Consider the following 17240-nt stretch of genomic DNA (forward strand, 5'->3'; position numbering starts at 1 on the left):
CTCAGTACTGAGATGAAGTGGCTGGCACGAAAATAGGGAATCAAGATCATCTCGCCGTCTTACAGCATTGCCAGTTTTTTCTTTATAGTGATACTTTCAAATGTTCGTAAAAATTTAAAAAATATATTGGGAGTACTTTTTTTAAAAAAAAAAAGCATCGTCAAAGTGTACGGATGCATATGCTGCATATTTTATTTCGGAAAGATAAAAGTATTCTGAGATGTTAGAGGGGCGAAACTGTGCCTACTGCGTAGCAAAAAATGAAGTCGCTGGTGAATTTTCGTTCTGTAGGACTGTGAAGAAACTTCCCGCTAGAAAGTTGTTAAGAAAACTACAAAATTATTTTATTTTACGTAAGATTTCAGAAATCATTATCGTATCGTATGACGTAGAGAGGCAGACTGCTTCCGCGATATCCCGTGCGCAGCAGCGCGCAAGTCGTTGTTGGCCGTCGCCAAGAGTTTTGTTCGGACGGCTCGCTTTAATCCACTACTGGCGATTAAAATTGCTACACCAAGAAGAAATGCAGATGATAAACGGGTATTCATTGCACAAATATATTATACTAGAACTGACATGTGATTACATTTTCACGCAATTTGGGTGCATAGATCCTGAGAAACCAGTACCCAGAACAACCACCTCTGGCCGTAATAACGGACTTGATACGACCGGGCATTGAGTGAAACTGAGCTTGGATGGCGTGTACAGGTACAGCTTCAACACGATACCACGGTTCATCAAAGGTAGTGAATCGTGTATTGTGACGAGCCAGCTGCTCGGCCAGCATTGAGCAGACGTTTTCAGTCGGTGAGAGATCTGGAGGATGTGCTGGCCAGGGCAGCAGTCGAACATTTTCTGTATCCAGAAAGGCCAGTACAGCATCTGCAACATGCGGTCGTGATTTATCCTGCTGAAATGTAGGGTTTCGCAGGGATCGAATGAAGGTCGAGCCACGGGTCGTAACACATCTGAAATGTAACGTCCACTGTTCAAAGTGCCGTCCATGCGAACAAGAGGTGACCGAGACGTGTAACCAATGGCACCCCATACCATCACGCCGGGTGATACGTCAATATGGCGATAACAAATACATGCTTCTAATGTGCGTTCACCGCGATGTCGCCAAACACGGATGCGACCATCACGATGCTGTAAACAGAACCTGGATTCATCCGAAAAAATGACGTTTTGCCATTCGTGCACCCAGGGTCGTCGTGGAGTACACCATCGCAGGCGCTCCTGTATGTGATGCAGCGTCAAGGGTAACCGCAGCCACGGTCTCCGAGCTGATAGTCCATGCTGCTGCAAACGTCGTCGAACTGTTCGTGCAGATGGTTGTTGTCTCGCAAACGTTCCCATCTGTTGACTCAGGGATCGAGACGTGGCTGCACGATCCGTCATAGCCGTGCGGATAAGATGCCTGCCTTCTCGACTGCTAGTGATACGAGGCCGTTGGGATCCAGCACGGCGTTCCGTATTACCCTCCTGAACCCACCGATTCCATATTCTGCTAACAGTCATTGGATCTCGACCAACGCGAGCAGCAATGTCGCGATAGGCTACAAGCCGACCTTTATCAAAGTCGGAAACGTGATGGTACGCATTTGTCCTCCTTACACGAGGCATCAGAACAACGTTTGACCAGGCAACGCCGGTCAACTGCTGTTTGTGTATGAGAAATGAGTTGGCAACTTTCCGTATGTCCGCATGTTATAGGTGTCGCCACCGGCGCGAACCTTGTGTGAATGCTCTGAAAAGCTAATCATTTGCATATCGGAGCGTCTTCTTCCTGTCGGTTAAATTTCGCGTTTGTAGCACGTCATCTTCGTGGTGTAGCAATTTTAATGACCAGTGGTGTATGACCGAGAATATTCCTTACTTCCAGGAAATATTATACTGGCTGCTAGTACATATCCTTCGTCATTTCATCGATCACTCAAACTCACGATGATCATGTTTCCCGACGGAATGGGCATTTTTCAGCAAGGTAATGCGCCATGTCCCAAGGCCAGGAGTGTAATGGAATGGTTAGAGGAACACAGTGGCGAGTTCCAGTTGACGTGCTGACCGCCCAACTCGCCAGACCCAACACACCTGGGCTGTGAATGGACCTGGCGTCAGGGCTCGTCGATACAGTAGAACTGTCATCGTTTCTTCGACTAGTTGTTTTGTTCTTCTTCAAAAATTTGGAATGTCCGGTATAATATATTCTGTTGTGGCCACATGTAGTAAGCGTTGCTTCACACAGTGGAGAATGGCAAAAGAGAGGCACGCCGGCGACCGAGGCATTGGGAAGTAAGCATGCACAGGTAGCCTTGCTGACAGCAGCAGTCTACCAACAGGCTGACGCAAGGACGCACACAGACCGAGCGCCGAGCAAAGCCTGGAGAGTGCTGAGTAAGGGGAAGTGAGGCCAGCACGCCAAGTTACGCTGCAATATACTGCGGGAGTAATAACAAAAACGTAAAAAACGTCCTCCTGCTGGATATAAATAGTGGAGCGCAGGCAGCAACAGACAGAAGCCATTAGGAAGCAGTTTGGATCTGAGGATGGATGTGGTCCGTGTCAGAATGTTCGATCCTCATAGGTGACGATTCTGGAAGTCTGTTCCAGCTCGCAGGAGTCATTCGTTCGCCGCCAGGTGTCAGCTTCAGCTCTGGATGTCGGCTCGAGTCCGGTCGGCACCGTGGCTGGCTGACTGCAGCGAGAACTTCCAGCAGGACCGGCCGCGGCGCGGTCTCGGTCACAGGCGCCGCCGGGGACTGACGCCCGGACTTCACGGCAACCCGGCTCCACGGTGCGTGGTCCGTCCGTGACTCGTTGTGCGTATTGTCGGAGAATCTACACAGCAGCGGCCAGGCGGAGGGATCCACAGGGCTGGGCAGCGACGACGAGGGAGAAATTGTAAAGAAAGTTCAATAAGTAATTGTAAAACTCCACGCTGTCTCAGTCTTTGGCGCAGCCACTGTGTCTGCTGCTAACAAGTTGTGCAGAAGGCGTAACAATTCACATATGCGCAGGATCGTGAAGTATTTTCTTTTGTTGTCTAGTGATACGTACGTACTTTTTGGTCCATCTGCGAGTACAACATGGCGGCCAGCAAGTACAAGGTTCACTGTCCCTCATGGTCGTCTTACAGTTCGACACGCAGTATCGCTAGGCGCCACTGGCAGCGGGACAGGAATGTCGTCTTTGAAACAGTAACAGTAGAATATGTTCTTATAACCTGTAGTCTGTTTCGCGTAAAACGAAAAATTGTGAAACATAAGCAGAAAAGGGCTTGCATAATGATTATTGTGTTTCACCGAGATTGCACGGTCAACTCAATTAAAAAACACTTGGCACTAATCTACATCTATCAGGTGGTTGTAATTAAAGTGCAGCTAGTCACAGAGATACAGCGTGGGCTGTAATTATCGCACTACAGCGAAAATTTGTAGATATCCTGTAGCGTTATTGTGGGACCGACGTAAGTTGGAAAAAATTAGTTCCACTTATGGTCACCAGGTGCAAATCTGGTGCTGTGATGCAAAGAAATACGTATAGAAATGTTTCCATATGTAATACATTAGGAATGGGACGTGGGCAGAACAGGTCAAACAAGAGGGAAAGGCACAATGCTGATTTTATTATTAACTGCTGCTTACACAGTTTGGTCAGTATGAGAACCGGGCACATCGACGAGATGCTTCATCCGCAAAACGACTTGATTAACAGTTGCTAGCAGCGGTTCCCGTGAAATCTGAGCAACGCGTCCCTGTATACTGGCCTTCAGATCAGGTAGATATCACCCGAGCCAAAAGTCACTTGGATTCAGGTCAGGGGATCTTGCAGGCCACGCATCTGGAAAACCCCTGGAGATAACACGTTCGTGGAAGGTTGCATTAAGCAGGGCTTTCACTCAGCGAGCAACATGAAGTGTTGTCCCATCTTGCATGAAAATAGTGGTTTCCACACAGTTGCCTTCCTACAAAGCGGGAATCACGTGATGCACAAGGAGGTCTCGATGACGTGCAGACGTTACACTGCACTTGACCGGCGCTCTGAGCGTATTCGAGCGGACCGAGAATAAAGGTGTTTGCGAATCCACACCACACAGCCATATATGGCGACTACAGTGGCTCTTCGCGCACAATGCGTGGTTTAACAGTACCACAAATCCGGCATTTATGTGCATTCACTGCACCCTATGGTGTAAAATGTGTCTCGTCACTCCACAGAATACTGTCCGGCCACACGTCATCAACTTCGGTCCTTTCCAGAAACCGAAGAGCAAATTCAGAACGTTGCTGCGAGTCATGGGACCTCAGCTGCTGCACCGTCTGTATGTTGTACGGGCGCCGGTGTAAACCAGACCGCAGAACTTTGCGTACTGTAGACCGTGGCCTGGACGATTCTCGTGACACTGCACGAGCGCTGGGACTGTCCGGGGCAGGTTCTGCGTGGTCAGCTGGCAGCAACAGCAACCTCGCCATTAGCTTCCACTGGGACAGGAATCCCCCCCCTCTTACACGTGCCGTGCCGGGCTCACGCGTCTTTTAGAATTTCATTTTTCTCTTTATAGAATTTAATGACATCGGGCCTCTCCTCAGACTTTCCAGTCGGCGAAACTCTCTCGATGCGGCACTGTAATTGCTACCGTTCTCATAAAACAGTTTCACTAAAAGTAGCCATACTGTTCACTCACGTTACGCCTTAAGAAAGACAGCGTGGGAGACATGCCGTCATACAAACAGTGTACAGCCCCACATTTGCCCTGGTGGTCAAAGTTGGAACTAATTTTTTTCCTGGGTATATCGGTTCCGCATTAACGTATTGCGTATCTGCTACGTTTCGGTCCCATATGATAGTTACAGCCTATTCCTCCGTGAGTAGCTGCGCTTCTAACCAGCACGTACATCTATGCTCTACAAACCACTGTGAAGTGCATGGCACAGGGCACCTCCCATTATGCCTGTTATTAACGTTTCTTCCCTCCACTTAAGGAACGTGGGAAGAATGATTGTTTAAATGCCCCTGTGTGCTGCAATTAATGTAATCTTATCCTCGCGATCCCTAAGTGAGCGAAATTTAGGGGGTTATAATATATCGAGTTATCAAAAAGTCAGTATAAATTAGAAAACTGAATAAATCACGGAATAATGTAGATAGAGAGGTACAAATCGACACACATGCTTGGAATGACATGGAGTTTTATTATAACCAAAAAAATACAAAAGTTCAAAAAATGTCAGATAGATGGCGCTTCATCTGATCAGAACAGCAATAATTAGCATAACAAAGTAGGTCAAAGTAAAGATGATGTTCTTTACAGGAAATGCTCAATATGTCCACCATCATTCGTCAACAGTAGCTGCAGTGGAGGAATATTGTTGTGAACAGCACTGTAAAGCATGTTCGGAGTTATGGTGAGGCATTGGCGTCGGATGTTGTCTTTCAGCATCCCTAGAGATGTCAGTCGATCACGATACACTTCCGACTTCAGGTAACCCCAAAGCCAATAATCGCACGGACTGAGGTCTGGGAACCTGGGAGAGGCCAAGCATGACGAAAGTGGCGGCTGAGCACACGATCATCACCAAACGACGCACGCAAAAGGTCTTTCACGCGTTTAGCAATATGGGGTGGAGCGCCATCCTGCATAAACATCGTACGTTCCAGCAGGTGTTTATCAGCCAGGCTGGGGATGATGCGATTCTGTAACATATCGGCGTACTTCTCACCCGTCACGGTAGCAGTTTTGCTGTCCAGCGCCATCTGTCGGACATTTTGTGAATGTTTTTTTTTTGTTCTAATGAAACCCCAAGTCATTCCAAGCATGTGTGTCAATTTTTACCTCTCTATCTACATTATTCCGTGGTTTATTAAGTTTTCAAATTTATTCTGACTTTTTGATCACCGTGTATTTCTGGAGTCGTCATTTAAAGCCGGTTCTTGAAACTTTGTAAGCAGCCTTTCTCGAAATAATTTTCGTCCATCTTCAGTAGTCTGCAAATTCCGTTTCTTCAGCGTTTCTGTGAGACATTTCTCTCTATACGTTCAGTATCTTCTGTTAACCCTGTCTGGTACAGGTCCCACAAAATTGGTCATAAAATGTCGGTATTATGAGAAATAAAGCAGTAAAAAGAGTGATAAGTAGTTATATGAGAACCTTCAAGGTAACAGCGATCTAACATTTGAGAATACCTAGTAACGAAAGCAGTCCTTGTCCGCAAATTTGTTTTATTCAATAACCGGTTTCGATAGTTACGATCGTCATCGGAATGGTCGATAAAAGAAAGTACGTGCGTAGTTATGGTAAAGAGCATTGTGATAAGTTATAACAGTGGAAGTAGTGGCTTTGATTCACCTGACCTGAGAAGCATCCAACAAGTAAAATACATGGCTTCGTAAACTTAAAAAAAGAAAGAAATTTAGCCAAGACTGGAATTGTCACAATATAAAAACATGATAAAACCATGATGAATACTTGCGGCCCAAAATGCAAAGTGTGCCTTCACGACACTGAACTGTTTGCCTGCAGTGTAAATAAGTTTCCATAAGGAATTTAAGAGTATAGCTGAGAAGCTTGAAATTAGGCTCGAAAATCAATTTGAGTGGACTATTACGTATAGCCTACATAAAAATGTGTGTGAAATGTTATGGGACTTAACTGCTAAGGTCATCAGTCCCTAAGCTTACACACTACTTAACCTAAATTATCCCAAGGACAAACACACACACCCGTGCCCGAGGGAGGACTCGAACCTCCGCCGGGACCAGCCGTATAGCCTACATATAAAAAGAAGTAGAGAACTAGTTCAAATACTGAGGACTGCAGAGAGAACGACACTCAGATACATCAGGGATTCTCAACCTGTGGGCAGCGGCCCCATAGGGGCGCGTGAAAACACTAAATAGGGCCGCAAGCTTATCGAAAAGAAGTAAGTATGAATTCAAAAATTGATCAATTTACTGAAGAAAAGCAAAACAAAGTACTGATATAACAAAAAATAGTTTTGCACAGCGCATTTAATAATTAACTTTTGAGTACTAAATTAAAAACAAGTGTAATACTTACTAGTCACCCTTTTCTGCCTGGCTTGCAGAGCAAAGTTTTTCGAAGGAAGGCTTAATATTAGAAGTAGACACTCTGAGTTCTTCTTCAATGTTAAGCTGAAATATACATCTTGTCTTCGTAGGAGGCTACGCAGAAAATTCGGTTTCACAAACGTTAGTGTGGTATCGATAGCTACGATGCCACAACGTAGGTGCGCTCTGCTAGGTTGGCACTACGACACCGACACCAACGACAGCGCACTATAGCCGGAGCGGGAGAGATCTATGAGCTCCGCTCCTGATTCTGCCCATCTCATGAAGAGCAGACGGCCGGGACACTTCGCACCCCATTGCAAAGTTATATATTCTTATTGCTTGAGTAAGGGGGATTTAAATTCATACAGCAGTACCGACGTGTATTACCTTTTCCTGACCCTACCCTAGCGCCGCCTTCCAGGCGGCATACAAAAGTTAGGATGTTGGAAATGGCAATACTAAGAGGGGCGTTCAATATGTAACGCAACATTTTTTTTTATTGAAAGTAGGTCGATTTTATTCAGGATTCCAATAGATCATATTATTCTCCACTCTTTTGGCTACAAGACCCTGTTTTTCAACCTAATCTCCATTCAATATGATGATATTACGCCAACTTACTGAAAGATCCTGCACGTCCGCCTGGTCGGCGTCGGAGCGAACGCACTGCTGCATCACTGAGCTCCCCACCGTCGAGGTACTGCATCCAGCGGAGCGCGTCCTCCTGTGGGCCAAACAGAAGGTGCGAGATCCGGGCTGTAGGGTGGATGAGGAAGAACAGTCCAGCGAAATCTTCTGAGCTCCCCTCGGGTGCACTGTCGCGTGTGATGCCTTGCGTTGTCATCGAAAGGGAGAAGTTCGTTTTGCATTCTTGTGGCGACGAATACTCTGAGGTCCTGCACGGCAGGAGTCAGGGCTGTGCGCGAGCGGCCGTCACGCGGGAGATCCGACAGATTTGCGAGACCTTGTTGCGATCTGACTGGCACAGCGATTTAGCGTGCTTTTGCTCAATGCCAGGTCTATATAGACATTCTGCAAGCACCTATGAATATCTGCGGCGCTCTGGTTTCCACCAAAAGAAACTCAGTGACAGCCCTCTGCTTGGAACGCACCTCCTTTGCAGACGCCATTTTGAAGGATGAGTATAGCGCCGCCACCTATCTGAACCTCAAATGAAACTGTAGGGGCTGAAGCAGGAATATCCCAAAATACCCCACAGTAAATTTCCCAATATTTCAACCGAAACTGGCCGAGAAAAAATGTGTTGTATTACTTTTTGAACTCCCTTCATATACGAAATGCTCTTCATTTTCATGCATTCAATGTGAGCACCACGACAAATATAAAAACAGTGGCTCATTCTGTGCCACACACGAAGCAGCTGGTCTCTCGTTATCGAATTCACAACTTAAACAATGCGATGTCACAGATTCTCAAAAGTGTCAAGCATAGAGGAGATAAAAACGAAATCCTTTAGATAGCCCCACAGGCAAGTTACAAGGTGTAAGGGCTGGAGACTTAGGAGGCCACTGCCGATGAAGTTCATCTTCTCTTACAGCGTCCTGGAATGGTGTCATTCAAGTAACGTTAGTCGTGCTCACAGAGTTTCTCTTGTATCTGTAGGGTTAAGTAAAGAAAGCGTTTTTATTCCGCTTCTGCAACATCGAATTGTTCAATCTGCAAAATCGATAACGGGAGACCAGCTGCTTCGTGTCTGGCAGGAAATATGCCACAGTTTTCATATTTGTCGTGTAACCCATGATCATCACATTGAATACAAAAGAATTTGAACTTTTCTCTTTCCAGGAACGTTGGAATTGTGTTTCTATCTTTTGTGATTTGGAAGCAATAAATGTTTGAAATCTGTTCCTTTTTTTTGGAGAAGCCCTGTGTGTAATCGTGTGTGTGTGTGTGTGTGTGTGTGTGTGTGTGTGTGTGTGTGTGTGTGTGTGTGTAGTTATCGTATGAGGAGAAGGGGGGCCTGATGAAAATGATTATGGCCGAAAATTCGGTCGCGGTTAGTGAAAGGTTGCGAAACGCTGAGGTACATGATGATGAAAAACATAAGGACGAAAGAAACTTTCTCATCTTGTGTGACCGCCGACCAAGTGGAAGCTTTCTTGGACCCGTTGCACTAACGGATGGACTGCGTACAGCACACAGAAGGTCTGAAGGACACAGAGAGAATTTGAGCTTATGAAAATTAAAAAGCCTCTGCCACCAGATGTACTGATAGAGGGGGAAGAGCTGTGATGCAAAAATTGAGCAGTGTTCCAGAAGATTATATCGAAAATCGTCGGTGCCAATGACAAAAGCACACCCGACACTACTGTCAGTCCGACAGCCATCGCTGTACAAAAAGGTACTATCTCTAAGTTCCGTGTGAAGGCTGAGAGACTGACAGTGATAGGTCGAATCTGGATTAGTTCCCTTAGGAAGCGAATGAAGTCCAGAGTGAACAGGGGCCACCACACAAAAGCCAAGGTGATGAAGGGCTCACATCCATCAGCAAAGTGTCAGGTAGCGTCAAGTTAAGCTGCTCGAGCAATAGCCGAAAGCTAACTCTAGGAGGTAACAGAGAAGACGGATGTGCCCCACACTGGGGATCAAAGGAGTCATCGAAGGAGGTGGCATAGGATGGGTGGCTGGGGACGGCAGACAAACAGCATGCGTATCTGCTGAGGAGGACATCACACTGGTATGACAGAGGTAGTTCAGCAGCTTCTGCGCAGATACTCTCAGCTGGGCTAGTGCAAAAGGCGCCAGCGGTCAAACGGATTTCAAAATGGTTGATTGTATTTAGACAGCGTAAGATGGACGAACATGCAGGTATATAAAAGAAACACCCATAGTGTAGTCTCGAACAGACAAGGGATCTGCGGCTTTTCACGGATGATGCTGTAGTATACAGAGAAGTTGCAGCATTAGAAAATCGCAGCGAAATGCAGGAAGATCTGCAGCGGATAGGCACTTGGTGCAGGGAGTGGTAACTGACCCTTAACATGGACAAATGTAATGTATTGCGAATACATAGAAAGAAGGATCCACTATTGAATGATTATATGATAGCGGAACAAACACTGGTAGCAGTTACTTCTGTAAAATATCTGGGAGTATGCGTGCGGAACGATTTGAAGTGGAATGATCATATAAAATTAATTGTTGGTAAGGCGGGTACCAGGTTGAGATTCATTGGGAGAGTGCTTAGAAAATGTAGTCCATCAACAAAGGAGGTGGCTTACAAAACACTCTTTCGACCAATACTTGAGTATTGCTCATCAGTGTGGGATCCGTACCAAGTCGGGTTGACAGAGGAGATAGAGAAGATCCAAAGAAGAGCGGCGCGTTTCGTCACAGGGTTATTTGGTAAGCGTGATAGCATTACGGAGATGTTTAGCAAACTCAAGTGGCAGACTCTGCAAGAGAGGCGCTCTGCATCGCGGTGTAGCTTGCTCGCCAGGTTTCGAGAGGGTGCGTTTCTGGATGAGATATCGAATATATTGCTTCCGCCTACTTATACCTCCCGAGGAGATCACGAATGTAAAATTAGAGAGATTCGAACGCGCACGGAGGCTTTCCGGCAGTCGTTCTTCCCGCGAATCATACGCGACTGGAACAGGAAAGAGAGGTAACGACAGTGGCACGTAAAGTGCCCTCCGCCACACACCGTTGGGTGGCTTGCTAGCGGAGTATAAATGTAGATGTAGATGGGCACAAACGGAGGAGGGTGGTCCAAGCCGCTCCCCAGGATGTGCTACTTAGGACACGTAGGACACTGAGGGACCATGTACAGTGGGTGGCCAGGAAAGATACGTGGGACGACCAAAGATGCATGAGCCCCAGGTATTTCGTAGTTTTAGCGAACGGGAGAGCAGCAGGCCCAAGATGTAAAGACGGTGGGCGAAACCCAATGCACCGCCAGAAATGCACACAGACGGTTTTGTCAGTGGAAAAGCGAAAGGCACTGTTGATGCTCCATGAGTGAAGATAATCGAGACATCATTGAAGATGCCGTTCAAGGAGACAAGTCCGTGGAGAACTGCAATAGATAGCAAAATCGTCAACGAGAGGGGAACCGGAGAAACCCATCGGGAGGCAAGCTATAGCAAAGGGGGAGACGCACAGGATGGAGCACTGAGCCACATTGTTTTTCTAGATAAAGGTGTCCGACAAGGCAGAACCCCCATGTACCTTGAAAATTAAAGAAGGAAACTGGGTCGGCAGCTTCGGAGAGAGTGTACGGAGGATACCAGTTCTCCAGCACGTGTCGCAGGCTTCCTCCAAATCAAAAAACACTGCCACAGTCTGATCTTTCCGCAGAAAACCGTTCACGACACGGGTTGACAAAAATTGACGAGATGATCAACTGCAGAAGGGCGCGCTCGAAATCCACATGCATTGGTTAGTAAATTGCGAGACTTTAGCCTCCGTACCAGCTGGGTATGAATCATACTTTCTATTATCTAGCGAACACAGCTTGTGAGAGAGATGGGGCTCAGGTATGGGTATGACAGTGGCTTCACGCCAGCGTCTGGAAAACGTGCCATCTGCCCAGATGCGATGGTATGTAAGAAGCAGAAAGTCCTTACCCGCGAGAGAAAGGTGTTGCGAGATCTGATCATTGTCTGGCCCTGGGGCGGAAGATCGGGATGCAGTGACAGCATGATCTTGCTCCCTCATAGCACAGCTAGCATTGTAGCATCCACGATTCTGGGGGCAGAAGAGTATCACCCACTCGTTTCCAATGGAGGAAGGCAGGATGGTGGCGGGTGGAGCTCGAAATCTCTGCAAAATAGCGGCCTGAGGTGTTGGAGATAGAATGGGGTCCACAATGACATCATCTGCTACAATCAGGCTGGAAATTGGGGAAATGACCTTTGTCAGCTGGTATGGAGGCTAAGCTGTTGGCACTCAGCTATGTGAGGCCCTGAGTACTGTGCAACATGTCCAGAGTGAGTTGGGTTGAGCTCGTGGTCATGTGGTTGACAAAGTGAAAACCAAATTGCAAAGTGTTCCCCAACAGAATCCTGGATATTCTACACTGTGCAAAATTAGTGACAGGGAATGCCGCAATATTTGAAGATACTGAAACAAAGCTGAACTGCAGTGACCTGGCTGCCTTCAAATACGCTCCAGTGACGTCTTGCGAAGCGGAGAGGAGCTTTTCCAGGTACAAAACTATCCTCAGCGACAACCGTAGATCTTTGACAATGGAAAACCTGAAAATGCACCTTGTGATCCAGTGCAACTTTCCAGATACTGAAGATTGGCATCCGGTATTAAAAAATGTGAAACGCTTTAAATACTATGTAGAAACAAAAACATTGTTTTACTGTTTCGATAGATGATCTTTTCACTGTACTTTGTGTTTAGAAAATAAAACATTCAGACCTCAAAAAATAGGTGCAAATTAGCCACAAACCCTACAGAAAGAAAGAACTATACTTACAATATTTTGAGAAGTGAATTTTGTATTACTTTACGGTGAGTAAAAAATTAAATAAACAAACAAGAATGCTTTAAATAAACTTCTATTACGTCATATTTTATTTTTTGAGGTCATATTTATGTAAGTTTTGGGTCATAAATGCTTGTATATATTTCACTGTTTTTTAGGTAATTAAAATCCGGGCCCTACTCATAAGTTATCGATAATGCATACTTTATGTAATTAGAAGCAAGAACAAGTGCGATCAGGACTACCGCACCGAGAGTTCTGTACAAAGTTAAGTATGTGTGTGTGGACAGGTCAGTTCATACATCCCGGGATTCGAGGATGTCGACAATTTTTCCCTGTTATCGATATCGACGCCAGCAAGATATTAGGATACGTGACGTAAACTGCTGCAGGTTTTGATTGGTTTGAATTAGAAGCTTAATTGTTTTTCACCACCAAGGGACGGTAGGTCTTAGTACGCGACAAATTTCAACTTGATACATCTACCTGTTTTTTAACAGTGGGGTAGAGAGGTGGGCAACAAAGTTATCCAATAAGGGTTCCGTTTTTACTGGCTGAGGTACGGGATCCTAATGACGATTACATACATATTTTATAGTTAAATTTTGTAGGTATTTGAACTGAGAGAAAAAAGTAAAACGGAAAACAATACCATAGTCATATTCGAACTAGCGATCTGTAGTTTAACCCAATTACCATGCTACGACGCTACCGGGTGAGCCATGCAGTCCACTGTGAAAATTTACTAATGTTCGGTGAATTAAAATTCCCCGTAAATCTTCATTCTCGTGAATGTTTGAGAGTTGCGTCGAACTGCTTTGAGGGATTGACACCGGAGGGGATTGTTGGCGCTGTGTCACGTGGTCTGGCAATTCTTGCTTCTCTTCTTCCACTGTTTGCGTCACTTGCAAGCATCCTCTAGTGCATGTTTTTCTAGGCAAGTGCAGCAGTCTGTCGACGTCACTGCGAGGGTGAAGTGCACGGTGAACTGGTTTGCACTCCGGGTTATCCAGCTCCGCTTGCGTCCAGTTCTCGATAACGGGTATGACCCAGGTATTAAATGCCTCGATGGTATATCCGCCATACAGTTCTCTTACCAAAAATTTTCTGAATCTCTGGGTGTAGTCTTCGCCGACTACATTTGCTACATTCCCATGCTCGATGTTGTGCAACTGCAAAACGCCTACGTATTTGTAGGCTACTAGCTGGTCACACTTGACAGCTTGTCTTTTTGAGATTTAGATGCCTTCGCTCCGGTGATACTTTGCCCTTCTTTAGTACCACTGTGGCGCACTTTGCAAGGTGCCCAGGCTAGCAGTGTATTTAACACTAAATTCTTCTAGAACCTTCATACGGAAATGATGCTCTAAGCCCCCCCTTTTCTAACTCCGTGCAAGTGGAGTAGAAAAGAGTTTGGCACCTGCAATAATTTAATTTGATAGAAATTAATTAGATAAAGGAAAGTTTCATTAACGTAGTGAGAAATGAAAGGGTTGCTCTACCGATTAACAGAATGAAAGTTCTGTCCAAAATAACAATTTCATTTATTGTGGCTAAACTCAAAATAATAAACAAAACACATGAAACATTTACAATACATCAAATTGGATACTCAAATTAATGCTGTGAAGGTGAGGTTGTCCACAAACTAGATTGTGACAATTATGACCAAGTGGTACGTGAAGCCAATTCCTTGCAACTCAAATCTTAAGAGAAACACCCAGCCAACCCAACATTAATTGCTGCTACAGTAGTGAGAACTCAGACAATGAACAGCCAAGACAGAACCACATAAGAAAAGACGGGAACAGGCGCGCTATTCTGAGCTCTGATTATCACTGAGCAAAATTCCCTAATCTTCCGGCTCTGCAGACGTACATTACCAAGCTGTCTTCTTAGCTGCAAGGACACGATCAGGCTTGCCGGAGGCTATGGCTAGTTGCTTCGACGTCCCGTCGAGGTGATGATAATGTCGCGAAAATAGCCAGAAACAAATTATCCTGGTCTGGTTGTTCCAGATTAAAGACTTCCTAGTAATACAAATGCGCCTCTGAGGGAGACGTAGAAGGCTCACTATACAATCACTGATGGTACAGTGATTGATTTTAACAAGCGAAGTCACACAGTAACTCCGATACAGTCAACTTTAGCCAAAGCTGCTCAAGACGGACAACATAGGTCGCTTGTACGCAGAACGCTCAATTTCCAACTGTACACGGAAAGTTACGTTGAGTCGAAACTTCAGCAACTTCGTCAAACAGTTACAATTAAATGAAAGTATATTAGACAGCCGATGGGAGGCAGGCTGTCCAGAGCAGCGACACCTCAGTCTTGTAACCTACTCCGACCGAAAGGCGAGAGCCGACCCCCTCAAGAACACCCGTACAAGCCGAACACAGAACATTCCCGCCCCCACGACCGTGACCGTGGATAAACGTCCCAATCAGCAACTCTAAAACCGGCGGAAAATTCCACTCTATCGCCGACGCACTACTATTCCACCAATGGAGGTACTTGGCGCCAATTTCTGCGCCGATTTTGCTACGCCACGGAGCTATCCCCTGAGCCAGCCAATCACAGTTAAGATTTTGCAGAATACGCGAGACTTGGCCCAGCAAAACTGCCTGGGAACACAAGTCATTCCCACGCCTCGCTCATAGCACATCAGAATGTGTTTTCACTAAGTTTCTGCGAAGTAACGGAATCTCTAGCCAAGCCGCTCCTTCAGGCCCCTGCCGGCGTGTCGCTCCCGCTCTTATGACAATGTCGGCGTCTGGAAAGCATCCACTCGACTCCCTCACACCCGTCGGCATAACCCTTTCAAGGTCAGCAGAACCCGCCTGTCACCGGACCACCCGGGTGACGACAGACGCTGCGTGGGAAGTCCGCGTGTGAAGGAATAGCGACCTTTCCCCGCATGCAATTAGAGAGGAGAATTGTAAGATAGAAATATGAGATGGGGCTCATACCACCTCTCAACTTGTCGAAGCCAAATTCTATGATGATGTCAATGTTGAAGATTCGGGCTACATTCGCCAGAGACTGAATTTAAAATTCATATTTTCGGTGCAGCTTCGTGTCATCGATGTACGTGAAATGGAATATTTTCTGAACATTTCTCTCTGTCTGATAAAGTTTGTTTTCTGTAAGATAATTGACCGGTGGCTGAAGGCGATGAACAGCAGCGGAGACAACGACCCTTCCTGAAAAATAATTATTATTACTCAGACTGATAGTGCTGTTAAAATTCTACGTTAGGTGTAGTTCAGCGCCAAGTTTAAAGTTTTAATCGGACTTAACACGCTTTTGTCACCCATTATTCTGAAACGCAATTCTTACCAGTTTACTGACGTACCGTGTTCACTGCGCTTGCAGCACCTCGTGTTTGCTGCTCCTTCCCGTGCATCGCTTCGTGTTCTCCAATCTGAGAGCCGTTGCGCAACGCGGCAGTGCAGTCTGAAATCCAAGCCCTTCATTAGCCGGCCGGCTGCCGTATTCCGCCCAGCTAATCAGAGGCGCCGTGCTGCGTGTTTCCTGCGCTACCGTTGCCGCACTCACTGCCCTCTTCTTAAGTTTGCATCCTCCCCACTTACTATTAGCTCTTGCATAAGGAGGAATAATCTTTCCCATTCTTTCCCAGAGCTGACAGCTTCAGTGCACGCAATTTGAGACCTCAGCGATCATCTGAATAGTTTCAATGTTCTTTATCGTAGCTTAAAAAATAGCTTTCCGTAATGAGTTATTCCATCAGCTTCCGTATGAATCATCTAAACCTTCAGTTTTGCGTCGGTGTTTACGTTCTCTTGTTGAAGTACCGTACCTTGGTAATGCAAAAATGGCTCTGAGCACTATAGGACTCAACTTCAGAGGTCATCAGTCCCCTACAACTTAGAACTACTTAAACCTAACTAACCTAAGGACATCACACACTTCCATGCCCGAGGCAGGATTCGAACCTGCGACCGTAGCGGTCTCGCGGTTCCAGACTGAAGCCCCTAGAACCGCACGGCCACTCCGGCCGGCCTTGGTAATGCCTCTAACAATAACAACACTGAAGGGACGATGTCTCATCTTATTAACTACAAGCTTGCTAACTGCATTCACCACACTAAAAATCATTGCATTCATCTACTCAAATCACTTTTAAAAAATATAAAACAGTTTTCTCTAACCAAATAGCAGAGATAAAGAATTCTTACATGGATTCACGAAAACAAAGGAGGACATAGTATATAAGAGGCTGTAAGTAGGATGTTTACGTTTTTATGTTGGTAACGCCACGTAGCGCTCTGTATGAAAATCACTGACTGTGCTGTGTGCAGTCTGAGGTTTGCTGGTTTGCATTGTTGTAATATTCGCTATTGTAGTCTTGGGCAGTTGGATGTGAACAGCGCGTAGCGTTGCGCAGTTGGAGGTGACCCGCCAGCAGTGGTGGATGTGGGGAGAGAGATGGCGGAGTTTTGAGAGCGGATGATCTGGACGTGTGTCCATCAGAGACAGTACATTTGTAAGAATGGATGTCATGAACTGATATATATATATATATATATATATATATATATATATGATGACTTTTGAACACTATTAAGGTAAATACATTGTTTGTTCTCTATCAAAATCTTTCATTTGCTAACTATGCCTATCAGTAGTTAGTGCCTTCAGTAGTTTGAATCTTTTATTTAGCTAGCAGTATTGGCGCTGGCTG

The sequence above is a fragment of the Schistocerca americana genome, chromosome 10 (assembly GCF_021461395.2).
Source record: "Schistocerca americana isolate TAMUIC-IGC-003095 chromosome 10, iqSchAmer2.1, whole genome shotgun sequence".
In the NCBI taxonomy this organism is placed as follows: domain Eukaryota; kingdom Metazoa; phylum Arthropoda; class Insecta; order Orthoptera; family Acrididae; genus Schistocerca; species Schistocerca americana.